We start from the raw sequence: 19846 nt of genomic DNA on the forward strand, positions 1-19846 counted from the left end.
GAGAAAGTTGCACAATATAAGAATACCAGATTATAATTAGATATAAGTGTCAACACGTAAGGGTCATACAGCAAGTGGGAAAGGGAAGGAAATGTAGTTTGATCCGAGGAACGGGAGAATAACTCCAATTCCTTCCATCAAGAAATCTTATAATTATTATTATTATTCATAAGGGAGCGCTAAGATTTGCAACTATCCATACATGCTTATATGATTTACAACCACTCTCACATGTTTGCAGGAATTACAACCACTCTCATATGTTTGCAGGAATTACAACCACTCTCATATGTTTGCAGGAATTACAACCACTCATATGTTTACAAGATTTTCAGCTATTCTCACATGTTTTTAAAGTTTACAACCATTCATGTTTGTAAGATTTACAACTACTCTCTCATGTTTATGTGATTTACGAAAGCTCTCACATGTTTGTAAGAGTTACAACTACTCTCACATGTTTGTAAGAGTTACAACTACTCTCTCATGTTTGTAAGAGTTACAACTACTCTCACATGTTTGTAAGAGTTACAACTACTCTCACATGTTTGTAAGAGTTACAACTACTCTCACATGTTTGTAAGAGTTACAACTACTCTCATGTGTTTGTAAGAGTTACAACTACTCTCACGTGTTTGTAAGAGTTACAACTACTCTCACGTGTTTGTAAGAGTTACAACTACTCTCACGTGTTTGTAAGAGTTACAACTACTCTCACGTGTTTGTAAGAGTTACAACTACTCTCACATGTTTGTAAGAGTTACAACTACTCTCACATGTTTGTAAGAGTTACAACTACTCTCACATGTTTGTAAGAGTTACAACTACTCTCACATGTTTGTAAGAGTTACAACTACTCTCACGTGTTTGTAAGAGTTACAACTACTCTCACATGTTTGTAAGAGTTACAACTACTCTCACATGTTTGTAAGAGTTACATCTACTCTCACATGTTTGTAAGAGTTACAACTACTCTCACATGTTTGTAAGAGTTACAACTACTCTCACATGTTTGTAAGAGTTACAACTACTCTCACATGTTTGTAAGAGTTACAACTACTCTCACATGTTTGTAAGAGTTACAACTACTCTCACATGTTTGTAAGAGTTACAACTACTCTCACATGTTTGTAAGAGTTACAACTACTCTCACATGTTTGTAAGAGTTACAACTACTCTCACATGTTTGTAAGAGTTACAACTACTCTCACATGTTTGTAAGAGTTACAACTACTCTCACATGTTTGTAAGAGTTACAACTACTCTCACATGTTTGTCCTCGCGATCTTCAACACAATATTTACATTTATCTTAAATCATTAAATTAGTCACATTGAATTTGGGACCTCTCAGTAGGGACCCTTCAGCAGGGACCCTTCAGCAGGAACCCTTCAGCAGGGGACCCTTCACCAGGAACCCTTCAGCATGGACGCTTTAACAGGTAAGGTGAGGACTGAGGTGCTGGCCTCACCTACGAGGCAGGAGGAGGGCAGCCTCCAGTTAATATTCTGATAAATGATGAGAGAGCTTTTTTACGACCCCCACCCTGAGATAGCTGCCCTCGGGGGACACTTCCCAGAGATGCTTGGAGATATTGGCCCCCTCCACTGATAACGCCCAGTCCCAGGGTCCTCTGGTCTCCCTGGCCATCTATGACACCCCTTGATTCCCTATGACACTCCCTGGCCTTCTAAACACACCCTGATTTATGACAGTTTCCAAGAGGATCTTAGAAAAAAAAAACATGGAAAGGCTAAGAGGTGTGGAAGAGGAAGTGCTGAAGGCAATTTATTTACAGTTTATGTGTTTCCTCTTTTAATGTTCCTGACTACTTCTCCTTGATGTTCTTGAACTTCCTTACGTTCCGAGTAGCTTTATTACTCATTATAATAACATGAACGTAGATAAGTATCTTCTCGTACCAGTTTGCAATGTGAACACACTGACTGATGTAATAGCCAGGCTTAGGTTTCGTTAGAAGTACTTCTGGCAGTTTACGAGAAGTGCAGATGGTGATCAAACTCAACGAAAAGTATGTGGCCAATTTATGGTCACTCTCTTGAACTTGTGCTTCATTGTTTACTTACTGAGGTATATAGAGATAAACAGTATAATAACCTGCAGTATGTGCTATGTCAAGGTTTACCTGGAGTTTACCTGGAGAGGGTTTCGGGGGTCAACGCCCCCGCGGCTCGGTATGAGACCAGGCCTCGTGGTGGATCAGGGTCTGATCAACCAGGCTCTTACTGCTGGCCTCACGCAAACTGACGTACGAACCACAGCCCAGTTGGTCAGGTACTTACTTTAGGTACCTTATTGATGAAAATAAAATATCAGACATATTAAATAAAATACCCCAAATCTGCTTGCAAGAGATAAGACAATTGTAGATATAATCCTGGTAGATTTTTTTGCGCATGTATATGTTCTTGCTTTACCATCCACAGGATGGATATGGTGTGCACAATAAACTAGCCAACTCTGAGGAAAACTCTAAATCTCCGTATCAACAGGTAAGCACTTCTGTTACATAGTATTAAACTTTCTTACGTTTATGGTAACGTGTTCAAAAAATTCTAAACCCGAGAACTGTCTGCATTTACGAATTCTTTGGAAATTGATTTTTGAATGTTTTATGTATATACGATATGGGTTTAGATATTTGTTTTATGTACAAACATTATCAGTAATATCGTTGTCAGTATTATTGATAATTACATTATTATTATTATTATTATTATTATTATTATTATTATTATTATTATTATGTTCGAACACGGTGATAGGAGCGGTGAGAGTAGCGACTCTCATTGCTGAGGTCCAGGTAATAAACCCTGGGCATTAAAATAAAAAAATTCAGACCAGAGAAGCCTAGCTTGTGGCTAGGCCTGGGGACAGTTGGTCCCAAAGATGAGGAGGTACTTGTTCCTCCTCCCATGGGAGACTTAGGTCTCAGACACTCCGTAAAGAGGGAGCCAAGGCCGGGCCACCACTTGGAAAAGGCCCGGGCCGGGAGAATACCGGCGAATCTTTAATAATAATAATAATAATAATTGTTGAATGTAACGCTCGTATATGAAAATGAGGAACTAGGCTGTTGATGTAGCAAAATGAATACCATTTACCCCCCCCCCCTCCCACCCACCCTTTAACATGTTCCACTCTCACAATCATTCTCCCCTACCACTATCATCTCTCGCGACTCCCATCCCTCCTCCACCACTCTACCTCTACCACCATAACGACCCAACAACCACCCCCCACCCAGCAGTCACCCTCGAACACTCAACATTCATCCTACTAATATTTTTTCCTACTCTTCACATGGTCGTCGTTACTTTCATTTTTGTTACTCTGACTTAACTCTTCCGGAAAGTACTTAAAAATAGAAATTGAATATGAATGAACATTATGCCCACCTTCACCACTGAATCTCCAGAAATGTTTCATTACACACACACACACACATACGTATATATATATATATATATATATATATATATATATATATATATATATATATATATATATATATATATATATATATATATATATATATATATATATATATATATATATATATATATATATATATATATATATATATATATATATATATATATATATATATATATATATATATATATATATATATATATATATATATATATATATATATAGCGAACCTAACGAAAAAAATATATTTCACTGTGTTTGTTTAGTATTAAATTACTGTAAACAAATCTAAAATATATTTAGTTAGGTTAGGCTAAAATAAATTGTTCTTGTTATAATAAGGTTAGGTAAGTTTTCTAAGATTCTTTTGGTGCAAAATTAAAATTTTTTACATTAACATTAATGAAAAAAATATATCTTTAAACGTATAAGAGAAAATTTCAGAAAGGACTTAATTTTAAATGAGTTCTTGCTAAGTGACCAGTTTTACATATTCGGCACGACATTATATATATATATATATATATATATATATATATATATATATATATATATATATATATATATATATGTATATATATATATATATAAAAATGTAGTGTTAGAGTGTTCAGCAGAAGTTTGTGGTTACAGGAAAGTGGGTGCAGGAGGGAAGAGGAGCGATTGGTGGAATGATGATGTAAAGAGAGTAGTAAGGGAGAAAAAGTTAGCATATGAGAAGTTTTTACAAAGTAGAAGTGATGCAAGGAGGGAAGAGTATATGGAGAAAAAGAGAGAAGTTAAGAGAGTGGTGAAGCAATGTAAAAAGAGAGCAAATGAGAGAGTGGGTGAGATGTTATCAACAAATTTTGTTGAAAATAAGAAAAAGTTTTGGAGTGAGATTAACAAGTTAAGAAAGCCTAGAGAACAAATGGATTTGTCAGTTAAAAATAGGAGAGGAGAGTTATTAAATGGAGAGTTAGAGGTATTGGGAAGATGGAAGGAATATTTTGAGGAATTGTTAAATGTTGATGAAGATAGGGAAGCTGTGATTTCGTGTATAGGGCAAGGAGGAATAACATCTTGTAGGAGTGAGGAAGAGCCAGTTGTGAGTGTGGGGGAAGTTCGTGAGGCAGTAGGTAAAATGAAAGGGGGTAAGGCAGCCGGGATTGATGGGATAAAGATAGAAATGTTAAAAGCAGGTGGGGATATAGTTTTGGAGTGGTTGGTGCAATTATTTAATAAATGTATGGAAGAGGGTAAGGTACCTAGGGATTGGCAGAGAGCATGCATAGTTCCTTTGTATAAAGGCAAAGGGGATAAAAGAGAGTGCAAAAATTATAGGGGGATAAGTCTGTTGAGTGTACCTGGTAAAGTGTATGGTAGAGTTATAATTGAAAGAATTAAGAGTAAGACGGAGAATAGGATAGCAGATGAACAAGGAGGCTTTAGGAAAGGTAGGGGGTGTGTGGACCAGGTGTTTACAGTGAAACATATAAGTGAACAGTATTTAGATAAGGCTAAAGAGGTCTTTGTGGCATTTATGGATTTGGAAAAGGCGTATGACAGGGTGGATAGGGGGGCAATGTGGCAGATGTTGCAAGTGTATGGTGTAGGAGGTAGGTTACTGAAAGCAGTGAAGAGTTTTTACGAGGATAGTGAGGCTCAAGTTAGAGTATGTAGGAAAGAGGGAAATTTTTTCCCAGTAAAAGTAGGCCTTAGACAAGGATGTGTGATGTCACCGTGGTTGTTTAATATATTTATAGATGGGGTTGTAAGAGAAGTAAATGCGAGGGTCTTGGCAAGAGGCGTGGAGTTAAAAGATAAAGAATCACACACAAAGTGGGAGTTGTCACAGCTGCTCTTTGCTGATGACACTGTGCTCTTGGGAGATTCTGAAGAGAAGTTGCAGAGATTGGTGGATGAATTTGGTAGGGTGTGCAAAAGAAGAAAATTAAAGGTGAATACAGGAAAGAGTAAGGTTATGAGGATAACAAAAAGATTAGGTGATGAAAGATTGAATATCAGATTGGAGGGAGAGAGTATGGAGGAGGTGAACGTATTCAGATATTTGGGAGTGGACGTGTCAGCGGATGGGTCTATGAAAGATGAGGTGAATCATAGAATTGATGAGGGAAAAAGAGTGAGTGGTGCACTTAGGAGTCTGTGGAGACAAAGAACTTTGTCCTTGGAGGCAAAGAGGGGAATGTATGAGAGTATAGTTTTACCAACGCTCTTATATGGGTGTGAAGCGTGGGTGATGAATGTTGCAGCGAGGAGAAGGCTGGAGGCAGTGGAGATGTCATGTCTGAGGGCAATGTGTGGTGTGAATATAATGCAGAGAATTCGTAGTTTGGAAGTTAGGAGGAGGTGCGGGATTACCAAAACTGTTGTCCAGAGGGCTGAGGAAGGGTTGTTGAGGTGGTTCGGACATGTAGAGAGAATGGAGCGAAACAGAATGACTTCAAGAGTGTATCAGTCTGTAGTGGAAGGAAGGCGGGGTAGGGGTCGGCCTAGGAAGGGTTGGAGGGAGGGGGTAAAGGAGGTTTTGTGTGCGAGGGGCTTGGACTTCCAGCAGGCATGCGTGAGCGTGTTTGATAGGAGTGAATGGAGACAAATGGTTTTTAATACTTGACGTGCTGTTGGAGTGTGAGCAAAGTAACATTTATGAAGGGATTCAGGGAAACCGGCAGGCCGGACTTGAGTCCTGGAGATGGGAAGTACAGTGCCTGCACTCTGAAGGAGGGGTGTTAATGTTGCAGTTTAAAAACTGTAGTGTAAAGCACCCTTCTGGCAAGACAGTGATGGAGTGAATGATGGTGAAAGTTTTTCTTTTTCGGGCCACCCTGCCTTGGTGGGAATCGGCCGGTGTGATAATAATAAATATATATATATATATATATATAGATATATATATATATATATATATAGATATATATATATATATATATATATATATGTCGTGCCGAATAGGCAGAATTTGCGATCTTGGCTTAAATAGCAACGCTCATCTTGCCATATAGGACAAACGAAAATTTGTGTATGCAATAATTTCGCCAAAATCATTCTGAACCTAACGAAAAAAATATATTTCGCTGTGTTTGTTTAGTATTAAACTATTGTAAACAAATCTCAAATATATTTAGTTGGGTTAGGCTAAAGTAAATTCTTTTTGTTATAATAAGGTTAGGTAAGTTTTCTAAGATTCTTTTAGTGCAAAATTATAAATTTTTACATCAACATTAATGAAAAAAAGTATATCTTTAAACGTATAAGAGAAAATTTTAGAAAGGACTTAATTGTAAATGAGTTCTTACTAACTGACCAGTTTTACATATTGGGCACGACATATATATATATATATATATATATATATATATATATATATATATATATATATATATATATATATATATATATATATATATATATATATATGAAAGTGGAAACTATCGAACTTAAGGTAAAGGACTCTTACAGGAACCAGGAGAGACAGGAGGAGCTTAAAGCTATTAGTGAAATTGAAAGAAATTCGAAATATTTCTTTTCATATGCCAAAAACAAGGCAAATACCACATCGGGCCCTTAGACAGGATGGGACTTACACAGATGACAACAAGAAAATGAATGAAATACTGAAATCCCAGTCCGACTCTCTGTTTAGTGAGCCACTGATCAGTCTGAGGATCGACGACCCAAATGATTTCTTCATGAATGAGCCTCAAAACTCCATCAATGTATGCCAGATTTCCGACATTACCCTAACTCCGATAGACTTTGAAAAGGCCATTGACAACATGCCCACGCACTCAGCCCCTGGCCCAGACTCGTGTAACTCTATGTTCATTAAGAACTGCAAGAAACCCCTCTCACGTGCCCTAAGTACACTATGGAGGAGGAGCCTGGACATGAGTGAAATTCCACAGTCACTTAAAACAACAGATATAGCCCCACTCCATAAAGGTGGCAGCAAAGTATTAGCTAAGAACTATAGACCAATAGCTCTAACGTCCCACATCATAAAATTCTTTGAAAGAGTGCCAAGGTGATTGCAAATCACCTGGATTCCCAAAAACTGCACAATCCAGGGCAACATGGGTTCATAGGTTCCTGCCTCTCACAACTACTGGATCACTATGATATGGCCTTGGATGCACTGGAAGAAAATCAGAATGCAGATGTAATATACACAGACATTGCAAAAGCGTTTGACAAGTGCGATCATTGCGTAAGTCTAGCGCAAGCTGGACTCCAAGGTATTGGTCCAGTGTGGGTAGATTGGTAAAGCACTGCGTACCTTGTTCCAAGGTTCGTAGGTTCGAGTTTCCTTCAGCCAGAGATCAGTGTTTGTGTATATTTCGCCTGCTCTTGCGAATTCCTTATATATATATATATATATATATATATATATATATATATATATATATATATATATATATATATATATATATATATATATATTCTATTTGTTATTGAGTAAATCAGCCTCCTGGATTCCAGGAGATTCAAGGCACTTCATTGCGAATGCTTACACGAACGTTGTAATATACCAATGTCGAGACTGTATTGTAGTTGATGGGGCACTAAACCCGTGTGGGCCATTCAACGCAAGTAGTTGTGGAGGCTTGATCCTCCGCCCACTAATGTACTGGTGGAGAGAGAGGAAAGGAAATAAGAGTTGGAGAAGAATGGAGGAGGAGAGAAATAGGATTAGAAAGGAGAGGGGACAGGATGGAAGCAAGGAATGAGAGAGAGAGAGAGAGAGAGAGAGAGAGAGAGAGAGAGAGAGAGAGAGAGAGAGAGAGAGAGAGAGAGAGAGAGAGAGAGAGAGAGAATATCTAAACACGTAAATGGTATGAATAATAACAATAATAATGAATTTTTCTATATAGTACGAGCACCAATAGCCTGACTGGTCAAATGACGGAGCTACGATTACTAGACGGAGGTATCGAATCTCCACTTACGGTACATACATCGGTACTTACATAAAAAGTGTACCACTTACGGTGCATACATAAACTGTGTACCACTTACGGTACATAAATAGTGTACCACTTACGGTACATAAACTGTGTACCACTTACGGTACCTAAACAGTGTACCACTTATGGTACATAAACTGTGTACCACTTACGGTACATAAACAGTGTACCACTTACGGTACATAAACAGTGTACCATTTACGGTACATAAACAGTGTACCACTTACGGTACATAAATAGTGTACCACTTACGGTACATAAATAGTGTACCACTTACGGTACATAAATAGTGTACCACTTACGGTACATAAACAGTGTATCACTTACGGTACATAAACAGTGTACCACTTACGGTACATAAATAGTGTACCACTTACGGTACATAAATAGTGTACCACTTACGGTACATAAGTAGTGTACCACTTACGGTACATAAGCAGTGTACCACTTACGGTGCATAAACAGTGTACCACTTACGGTACATAAACAGTGTACCACTTACGGTACATAAATAGTGTACCACTTACGGTACATAAATAGTGTACCACTTACGGTACATAAGTAGTGTACCACTTACGGTTCATAAGCAGTGTACCATTTACGGTACATAAACAGTGTACCACTTACTGTACATAAACAGTGTACCACTTACGGTACATAAACTGTGTACCACTTACGGTACCTAAACAGTGTACCACTTATGGTACATAAACTGTGTACCACTTACGGTACATAAACAGTGTATCACTTACGGTACATAAACAGTGTACCATTTACGGTACATAAATAGTGTACCACTTACGGTACATAAATAGTGTACCACTTACGGTACATAAATAGTGTACCACTTACGGTACATAAGTAGTGTACCACTTACGGTACATAAGCAGTGTACCACTTACGGTACATAAATAGTGTACCACTTACGGTACATAAGTAGTGTACCACTTACGGTACATAAGCAGTGTACCACTTACGGTACATAAACAGTGTACCACTTACGGTACATGAACAGTGTACCATTTACGGTACATAAACAGTGTACCACTTACGGTACATAAATAGTGTACCACTTACGGTACATAGTGTTCCACTTACGGTACATAAATAGTGTACCATTTACGGTACATAAACAGTGTACCACTTACGGTACATAAACAGTGTACCACTTACGGTACATAGTGTACCACTTACGGTACATAAATAGTGTACCACTTACGGTACATAAGTAGTGTACCACTTACGGTACATAAGCAGTGTACCGTTTACGGTACATAAACAGTGTACCACTTACGGTACATAAACAGTGTACCACTTACGGTACATAAATAGAGTACCACTTACGGTACATAAATAGTGTACACCTTACGGTACATAAGTAGTGTACCACTTACGGTACATAATGTACCACTTACGGTACATAAGTAGTGTACCACTTACGGTACATAAGCAGTGTACCACTTACGGTGCATAAACAGTGTACCACTTACGGTACATAAACAGTGTACCACTTACGGTACATAAATAGTGTACCACTTACGGTACATAAATAGTGTACCACTTACGGTACATAAGTAGTGTACCACTTACGGTTCATAAGCAGTGTACCATTTACGGTACATAAACAGTGTACCACTTACTGTACATAAACAGTGTACCACTTACGGTACATAAACTGTGTACCACTTACGGTACCTAAACAGTGTACCACTTATGGTACATAAACTGTGTACCACTTACGGTACATAAACAGTGTATCACTTACGGTACATAAACAGTGTACCATTTACGGTACATAAATAGTGTACCACTTACGGTACATAAATAGTGTACCACTTACGGTACATAAATAGTGTACCACTTACGGTACATAAGTAGTGTACCACTTACGGTACATAAGCAGTGTACCACTTACGGTACATAAATAGTGTACCACTTACGGTACATAAGTAGTGTACCACTTACGGTACATAAGCAGTGTACCACTTACGGTACATAAACAGTGTACCACTTACGGTACATGAACAGTGTACCATTTACGGTACATAAACAGTGTACCACTTACGGTACATAAATAGTGTACCACTTACGGTACATAGTGTTCCACTTACGGTACATAAATAGTGTACCATTTACGGTACATAAACAGTGTACCACTTACGGTACATAAACAGTGTACCACTTACGGTACATAGTGTACCACTTACGGTACATAAATAGTGTACCACTTACGGTACATAAGTAGTGTACCACTTACGGTACATAAGCAGTGTACCGTTTACGGTACATAAACAGTGTACCACTTACGGTACATAAACAGTGTACCACTTACGGTACATAAATAGAGTACCACTTACGGTACATAAATAGTGTACACCTTACGGTACATAAGTAGTGTACCACTTACGGTACATAAGTAGTGTACCACTTACGGTACATAATGTACCACTTACGGTACATAAGTAGTGTACCACTTACGGTACATAAGCAGTGTACCACTTACGGTACATAAACAGTGTACCACTTACGGTACATAAACAGTGTACCACTTACGGTACATAAACAGTGTACCACTTACGGTGGAAGATTGAGACACTTATGCAGCATATGGGAATCTTTATTCAGGAAACGTTTCGCCACACAGTGGCTTCATCAGTCCAATACAAAGAGGAAGGTGTAAGGAGAGGAGGAGAATGAGGTAATCAGTCCCTCAACCTGGAGTCGATGTGTTCAGTCCATCAATCTTGTAGAATGTACAGCATAGGGCCGTAGACGTGGCTTATATACTGTAGTGAGGTGACGTGAAGCAGGTGGAGGCGGGGTCATAGTGGTACCATCCACTAGTCGAAGTAGGTCTTCGTCCAAAGGTTGAACAAGTGTTGAAGAATTCTTTGTAACAAGAAACGTTTCCTGAATAAAGATTCCCATATGCTGCATAAGTGTCTCAATCTTCAACTTGTCGGTTTTTCAAACCATTCATCACAACTGTCAGACACTGCAGCATCATGGGATCTTGTTACAAAGAATTCTTCAACACTTGTTCAACCTTTGGACGAAGACCTACTTCGACTAGTGGATGGTACCACTATGACCCCGCCTCCACCTGCTTCACCTCACCTCACTACAGTATATAAGCCACGTCTACGGCCCTATGCTGTACATTCTACAAGATTGATGGACTGAACACATCGACTCCAGGTTGAGGGACTGATTACCTCATTCTCCTCCTCTCCTTACACCTTCCTCTTTGTATTGGACTGATGAAGCCACTGTGTGGCGAAACGTTTCCTGAATAAAGATTCCCATATGCTGCATAAGTGTCTCAATCTTCAACTTGTCGGTTTTTCAAACCATTCATCACCACTTACGGTACATAAATAGTGTACCACTTACGGTACATAAATAGTGTACCACTTACGGTACATAAACAGTGTACCACTTACGGTACATAAATAGTGTACCACTTACGGTACATAAATAGTGTACCACTTACGGTACATAAACAGTGTACCACTTACGGTACATAAATAGTGTACCACTTGCGGTACATAAACAGTGTACCACTTACGGTACATAAATAGTGTACCACTTACGGTACACAAATAGTGTACCACTTACGGTACATAAACAGTGTACCACTTACGGTACATAAATAGTGTACCACTTACGGTACATAAATAATGTACCACTTACGGTACATAAATAGTGTACCACTTACGGTACATAAATAGTGTACCACTTACGGTACATAAATAGTGTACCACTTACGGTACATAAATAGTGTACCACTTACGGTACATAAATAGTGTACCACTTACGGTACATAAATAGTGTACCACTTACGGTACATAAATAGTGTACCACTTACGGTACATAAACAGTGTACCACTTACGGTACATAAATTTTGTACCACTTACGGTACATAAATAGTGTACCACTTACGGTACATAAATAGTGTACCACTTACGGTACATAGTGTACCACTTACGGTACATAAATAGTGTACCACTTACGGTACATAGTGTACCACTTACGGTACATAAATAGTGTACCACATTACAACACTAAGTACCTTCAAAGGGTAAATAGTATTAGTAATATATATATACAGCTGCACCGAGAGCACCTGTAGCCCACCCACCCTCACCTTGCCCACCCTACCCACCCTCACCTTGCCCACCCTACCCACCCTCACCTTGCCCACCCTACCCACCCTCACCTTGCCCACCCTCACCTTGCCCACCCTACCCACCCTCACCTTGCCCACCCCACCCACCCTCACCTTGCCCACCCTACCCACCCTCACCTTGCCCACCCCACCCACCCTCACCTTGCCCACCCTACCCACCCTCACCTTGCCCACCCTACCCACCCTCACCTTGCCCACCCCACCCACCCTCACCTTGCCCACCCTACCCACCCTCACCTTGCCCACCCTACCCACCCTCACCTTGCCCACCCTACCCACCCTCACCTTGCCCACCACACCCACTCTCACCTTGCCCACCCTACCCACCCTCACCATGCCCACCCTACCCACCCTCACCTTGCCCACCCTACCCACCCTCACCTTGCCCTCCCCACCACCCTCACCTTGCCCACACTACCCACCCTCACCTGCCATCACCACCCTCACCTTGCCCACACTACCCACCCTCACCTTGCCCACCCCACCCACCCTCACCTTGCCCACCCTACCCACCCTCACCTTGCCCACCCCACCCACCCTCACCTTGCCCACCCTACCCACCCTCACCTTGCCCACCCTACCCACCCTCACCTTGCCCACCCTACCCACCCTCACCTTGCCCACCCTACCCACCCTCACCTTGCCCACCCTACCCACCCTCACCTTGCCCACCCCACCCACCCTCACCTTGCCCACCCTACCCACCCTCACCTTGCCCACCCCACCCACCCTCACCTTGCCCACCCTACCCACCCTCACCTTGCCCACCCTACCCACCCTCACCTTGCCCACCCTACCCACCCTCACCTTGCCCACCCCACCCACCCTCACCTTGCCCACCCTACCCACCCTCACCTTGCCCACCCTACCCACCCACACCTTGCCCACCCTACCCACCCTCACCTTGCCCACCCTACCCACCCTCACCTTGCCCACCCTACCCATCCTCACCTTGCCCACCCCACCCACCCTCACCTTGCCCACCCTACCCACCCTCACCTTGCCCACCCTACCCACCCTCACCTTGCCCACCCTACCCATCCTCACCTTGCCCACCCCACCCACCCTCACCTTGCCCACCCTACCCACCCTCACCTTGCCCACATTACCCACCCTCACCTGTCCTCTCCACCACCCTCACCTTGCTCACCCCCACCCACTCTCTACCCATCTGTCAGTGGTTTAAGTGAGCTTTAACGAGCTGCAACAAACGAGCAATTACGACTATTCCTTAATGAGCAGTTTAGCCTGAGTCGTGAGCCAATGGACTGGTGCAGCCTGATCAACGAGCGGCTTTGTTAACGAGGGTAAGTGAGGAAGAAGGCGAAGAGGAGGAGGTGTGGCAGAGGGGTGAGTAGGATGAAGCGAAGGATGAGGCGTAGGATAAGATGAAGGATGAATGATGAAGATTTAAAATTAGGTTAGACACATACATGAGTGGGTGTGGGTGGGTGTGAGTTGAACCTGACTAGCTTGTACTTATAGGTCTGATGCAGTGTTCATTTCTTATGTTTTCACGAAGTGAAGGATGAAATACGAAACGAATAAAGAGGAGACAGGAGGTGAACATAAAGAGGTGAAGAAACAAGAACGTGAACCAGACGGAGCGAAGGTGTTGATCAAAAGAAGAATGAAGGAGGAGGTTGTAAAGGAGCAATAATAGAAGGAACACAATTACCACTGCAGAAGGCTTACTGGGCCAGGCCAGGCAGCACTTGCGCTTTACCATATTCACTCGTTTTATACTTATGTTCTTATGTATATAGTCACGGCGCAGCTGAGGAAAGTGAGGTCAAGTTCGAGTGATGGTCAGGTCAAGTAGCACGTGAGGTTATCTGACGGCTGTGTCATAGTCCATTGTTCTATAGTATGGAACAAAACTCTTCTCCAGGCTGAGGGACTGACCACCTCAAAACTACGTCTTCAAGGGTGATGGACTGATTAAGAACATAAGAACATAAGAACGAAGGAACACTGCAGAAGGCCTACTGGCCCATGCGAGGCAGGTCCAAGTCCCTACCGGCTTAAGCCAATGCACCCAACCTAGTCAGGTCAGGTCACACTGACTTAAGGGAGGAACACGGCAACCGACCTGTTAGCACAAGCTATCAGGTCTAACTCACACCCACCCACATCTACTCATGTATTTATCCAACCTATTTTTAAAGCTACACAACGTTCTGGCCTCTATAACGGTACTTGGGAGTTTGTTCCACTCATCCACAACTCTATTACCAAACCAGTACTTTCCTATATCCCTCCTGAATCTGAATTTTTCCAACTTAAAACCATTGCTGCGAGTCCTGTCTAGGCTAGATATTTTCAGCACACTATTTACATCCCCTTTATTTATTCCTGTCTTCCACTTATAAACCTCAATCATATCCCCCCTAATTCTACGTCTTTCTAGAGAGTGCAGTTTCAGGGCCCTTAGTCTATCCTCATAGGGAAGGTTTCTGATACATGGGATCATCTTTGTCATCCTCCTTTGTACATTTTCCAGAGAATTTATATCCATTCTGTAATACGGTGACCAAAACTGTGCAGCATAATCTAAATGAGGCCTAACCAAGGATGTATAGAGTTGAAGAACAACCTGAGGACTCCTATTATTTATGCTTCTTGATATGAAGCCAAGGATTCTATTAGCTTTATTGCGAACACTTATGCACTGTTGTCTTGGTTTCAGATTACTGCTAACCAGAACTCCTAAATCTTTTTCGCAATCCGTAATATTAAGATCTACATTATTTAGTTTATATGTGGCATGGTTATTGTCCTGTCCAACATTTAGAACTTTGCATTTGTCTATATTAAACTGCATCTGCCACTTCTCCGACCACTGCATCAGTCTATTCAAATCTTCCTGGAGTGCTCGAATGTCCTCGTCAGAATGAATTCGACGGCCTATTTTGGTGTCATCGGCAAACTTGCCGATGTCGCTCTTTATGCCCTCATCTATGTCGTTTATGTAGATTGTGAACAGCAGGGGGCCCAACACTGACCCCTGTGGAACACCGCTCGTGACGCTTCCCCACTCTGATTTCTCCCCATTTATGCAAACTCTCTGCTGCCTATTTGTCAACCATGCCTCTATCCAGGAAAAAATTTCTCCTCCTATTCCATGTGCTTTAATTTTCCTCAATAGTCTCTGATGTGGGACCCTGTCAAAAGCCTTACTGAAGTCCATATACACAATATCATATTCGTTACCATGATCTACCTCCTCAAATACCTTAGTGAAAAAAGTTAATAAATTCGTAAGGCAGGAACGTCCCTTTGTAAAACCATGCTGAGATTCGTTGATTAATTTATGCTTTTCAAGGTGGCTACGAACTGCCTCGGCAATTATTGATTCCATAAATTTTCCCACTATGGAGGTTAGGCTTATTGGTCTATAGTTCGAAGCTAAGGACCTGTCACCTGTTTTGAAAATAGGTATCACATTTGCCATTTTCCACTTATCTGGCACCATGCCAGTTTGTAGTGATATGTTGAAAAGATTAGCCAAAGGTGTGCTAAGCTCCTCTTTACATTCCTTTAGAACCCTTGCATACAGTTCATCAGGGCCTGGGGATTTGTTAGGTTTTAATTTATCTATTTGCCTAAGGACCATGTCACTTGTGACCCTAATAGTGCACAGTTTATTATCGTCCTGTTCTACATAATTTATCATTACTGGAATATCACTGGTATCCTCCTGTGTAAAAACTGAGAGGAAGTATGTGTTAAAAATTCTACACATTTCCTTATCACTGTCAGTGAGCTGACCCGAGGAACTTTTGAGTGGGCCTATCTTGTCCCTGATCTTACTTCTGTATACCTGAAAGAATCCTTTTGGGTTAGTCTTCGATTCTCTTGCAACTTTAACCTCATAATCTCTTTTTGCTTTTCTAATTCCCTTTTTTATTTCTCTCTTTAACTGAATATATCGATTTCTTAATTGCCCCTCTCCTCTTTTGATTTGCCTATATATGCCTCTCTTTTGACCAATCAGATATTTTAATCTATTGTTCATCCATTTAGGATCATTTTTGTTTGATCTGATTTCCCTATTTGGAACATAATTTGACTGAGCAGCTAGAACTATGCCCTGGAAAGCATCATATCGGTAACCATCACCACCTACCTGACCCCTAGTCAGGTCATTCCAGCTCAGCCCACCTAAGTAATTTTTCAGTCCTATGAAATCAGCCAAGCGAAAGTCAGGGACGGAGACTTGATTGCCATTATTAGGGGAATTCCATGATATGTTAAAACTGAGTGATTTGTGATCACTCTCCCCAAGCTCATCATTAACCTCAAGATTATTAATTAGTGTTTCCCTACTGGCAAGAACCAAGTCAAGGAGGTTATTTCCCCTAGTTGGCTCTGTCACAAACTGTTTTAAAAAACAATCCTGGATCGTATCAAGAAAGTCACCCGACTCTAAATTTCCTGTCAACTTGCTCCAGTCAATCTGTCTATAGTTGAAGTCTCCCATTAGCACAACATTTTCGTATGTAGATGCCTTACGAATTTCGTCCCATAGAAGTTTACTGCACTCCCTATCAAGATTTGGGGCCCTGTAAATCACACCCAAAATTAGTTTTTCTCGGCCCTCGAGAAGCTGTAACCAAACAGATTCAGTGGCTGACGCTTCTAATTTAATATCTTGTCTAACACAACAATTTAAATTGTCTCTGACATACATCGCTACTCCACCACCTTTCCTGTTGACCCTGTCAGTGTGGAATAATTTATAGCCTTGTATGTGACATTCAGATGGCATCTCTCTATCTTTCAGATTGAGCCAGGTCTCTGTTATAGCAATAATATCTACGTTTCCTGCACTTGCAATTAATCTTAGCTCATCTATCTTATTTCTAACACTCCTGCTATTAGTATAGTAAACCTTAAGGGAGCTAGTCCCTTGCTGCCCTCTGCTGTCCCCCTTTGTTTTCTGACCTGTTCTATTGTCTTTATTTATAACTTCATGCTGAATGCCTTTTATACATTTACTGTTTCCAACCCTAGTGTTGCAACCTGCTTGTTTCCCACACACACCCATACCTCTATCTTCCATCAGTTTAAAATCATAGGCATTTCACCAATGGCCTTCTCAATCGAGTCTGCAAGTGCTACCACCCCTGCCCCAGAGAGATGAACCCCATCCCTTGCATACATATCATGTTTGCCATAAAAGTTGTTCCAGTTGTCAATGAATGGGATTGCAAGTTCCTTGCAGTATCTGTCTAGCCAGCAATTTACACCAATTGCCCTAGACAACCATTCATTTCCTACTCCCCTTCTAGGCAAGATGCTACATATGATTGGGATCCCTCCCTTAGACTTAATGAAATCTATAGCTGACCTGTACTTATCTAGCAGCTCTACTCTCCTACCCTTCCCAATATCATTTCCACCAGCACTGAGACAGATAATGGGCTTGTTCCCATTACCTGACATGATATTATCCAGTCTGTTGACAATGTCCCCAACACCAGCTCCAGGGAAGCACACTCTATCTCTCATCTTCTTATTCCTATTACAAAAAGCACGGTCAACATATCTTACCTGAGAGTCACCAACCACAAGAATGCATACATTGCCTTCACATTACTATTGCCTCTGCTAGCTCTCTATCGCCTACTGTGTAGGCGAAACGTTTCTAAATAAAGATAGCTAACTGTTGCACATCTGACTTAAGAAATCGTAATGACACGATTGCAAATAAACCATACCCCCGGCCGGGATTGAACCCGCGGGTTCAATCCCGGCCGGGGGTATGGTTTTTTTTGTTGCACATCTGTCTTACCAACCCTGTCGTTATTGTATATCATTTTGATATTCACTTGAGACTCATATGGGCCAAGATAATGGAGGTGTTGTAACCTCCAGCTCTCTGTTCTATCGTATTTGTAACTACAAACACGCGTCCAGGATCAGTGGCGCAGTGGTAAGGTGATGCGTGCATTGTGTTGTCTCTGGAGGCAGTACAAGGTTCGTAGGGTCGAGTCCTAGCCTGCCGCAGTTTGGTAAATTATTTAAAATCAAGGGAGGGGCTATTGGGGGAGGGTAAGAGATCAATTTATATATATATATATATATATATATATATATATATATATATATATATATATATATATATATATATATATATATGTATATAAATAAATTGATCTCTTACCCTCCCCCAATAGCCCCTCCCTTCCTCCATTAACAGCAGGGGCCACCCTACCCTCCCCGAGGGAATCGCGTGCTAACTCCCGACAGTTCACCCCCACCCCCCATTCTCTGCCTTTCCCTCCTCCCGTTTCTCTTTTACATTTCCCTCTCCTTTCCTACCTTCTAATTCCCTTGCACCTCCGTCATTTCCTCCTTGCTATCTTTTCCCACTTCCTTCCCTCCACTTCTTTTCCATCTTCTCTGCCTTCCTTTTTAACTTTTCTTCCAGTTCTTGCTACTGTTTCAAAGATTTCAGAGTTCTGCATAGCAGAACTCTGAAGCCAGTTCAACAATGAACAAGTGTTGGTAGCAATGCTAACAGACTCTTTAGCTTCATCTACAAAAAAATATAAAATAACAGAAGTTCCAAGGTAATAAAACACACGTACATCATAAGCAAGACCTCGTTTAGATTAAGTTGCAGTACTTTACTGAAAGCGACCCTTGCTATATATAATAAGCTTTAATTATCCTTACCATCATATTATTATAATTTTATCAATGGTGTACAATACCGACACATTGATGAATCTGACGCATGTGCAACATCTGGTTTTCTTTATTTTGTAGATGTTTCGCCAACCAGCGGCTTTATCCATACAACACAAGGACATAAACGGAAGACTGTAGAGCAGGAGCTAATCAGTCCCTCAGCCGCGCAGAATTAAATACAGATGACAATATAGGATATGGTAATCAATCCCTCAGCATAGGAGTAAGTGATGATCACCGTAATCTTTCTTGATGAATATGAAGCATAGGCAGGAAGAAGGGCGCTAATATACTGGAGTCAGGTGGGATGCAGCAGATGAAGGCATTGTCACTGATGGACGGGACCAACCAACGCCATTTATAGGAGTATTAGGAGTGATGTTGCCATTTATAGGAGTATTGCAGGTGATGTTGCCAACTACAGCAGTATTGCAAGAGTTCTTGCCACATTACAGGAGTATTGGGTATGATCTTAATATGTTGGAGCAGTGATCCAACATATCAAGATCTATCACACCAAGTTGTAATAACCCTCAT

The sequence above is a fragment of the Cherax quadricarinatus genome, chromosome 10, assembly GCF_038502225.1.
Source record: "Cherax quadricarinatus isolate ZL_2023a chromosome 10, ASM3850222v1, whole genome shotgun sequence".
NCBI classification, from domain to species: Eukaryota; Metazoa; Arthropoda; class Malacostraca; order Decapoda; family Parastacidae; genus Cherax; species Cherax quadricarinatus.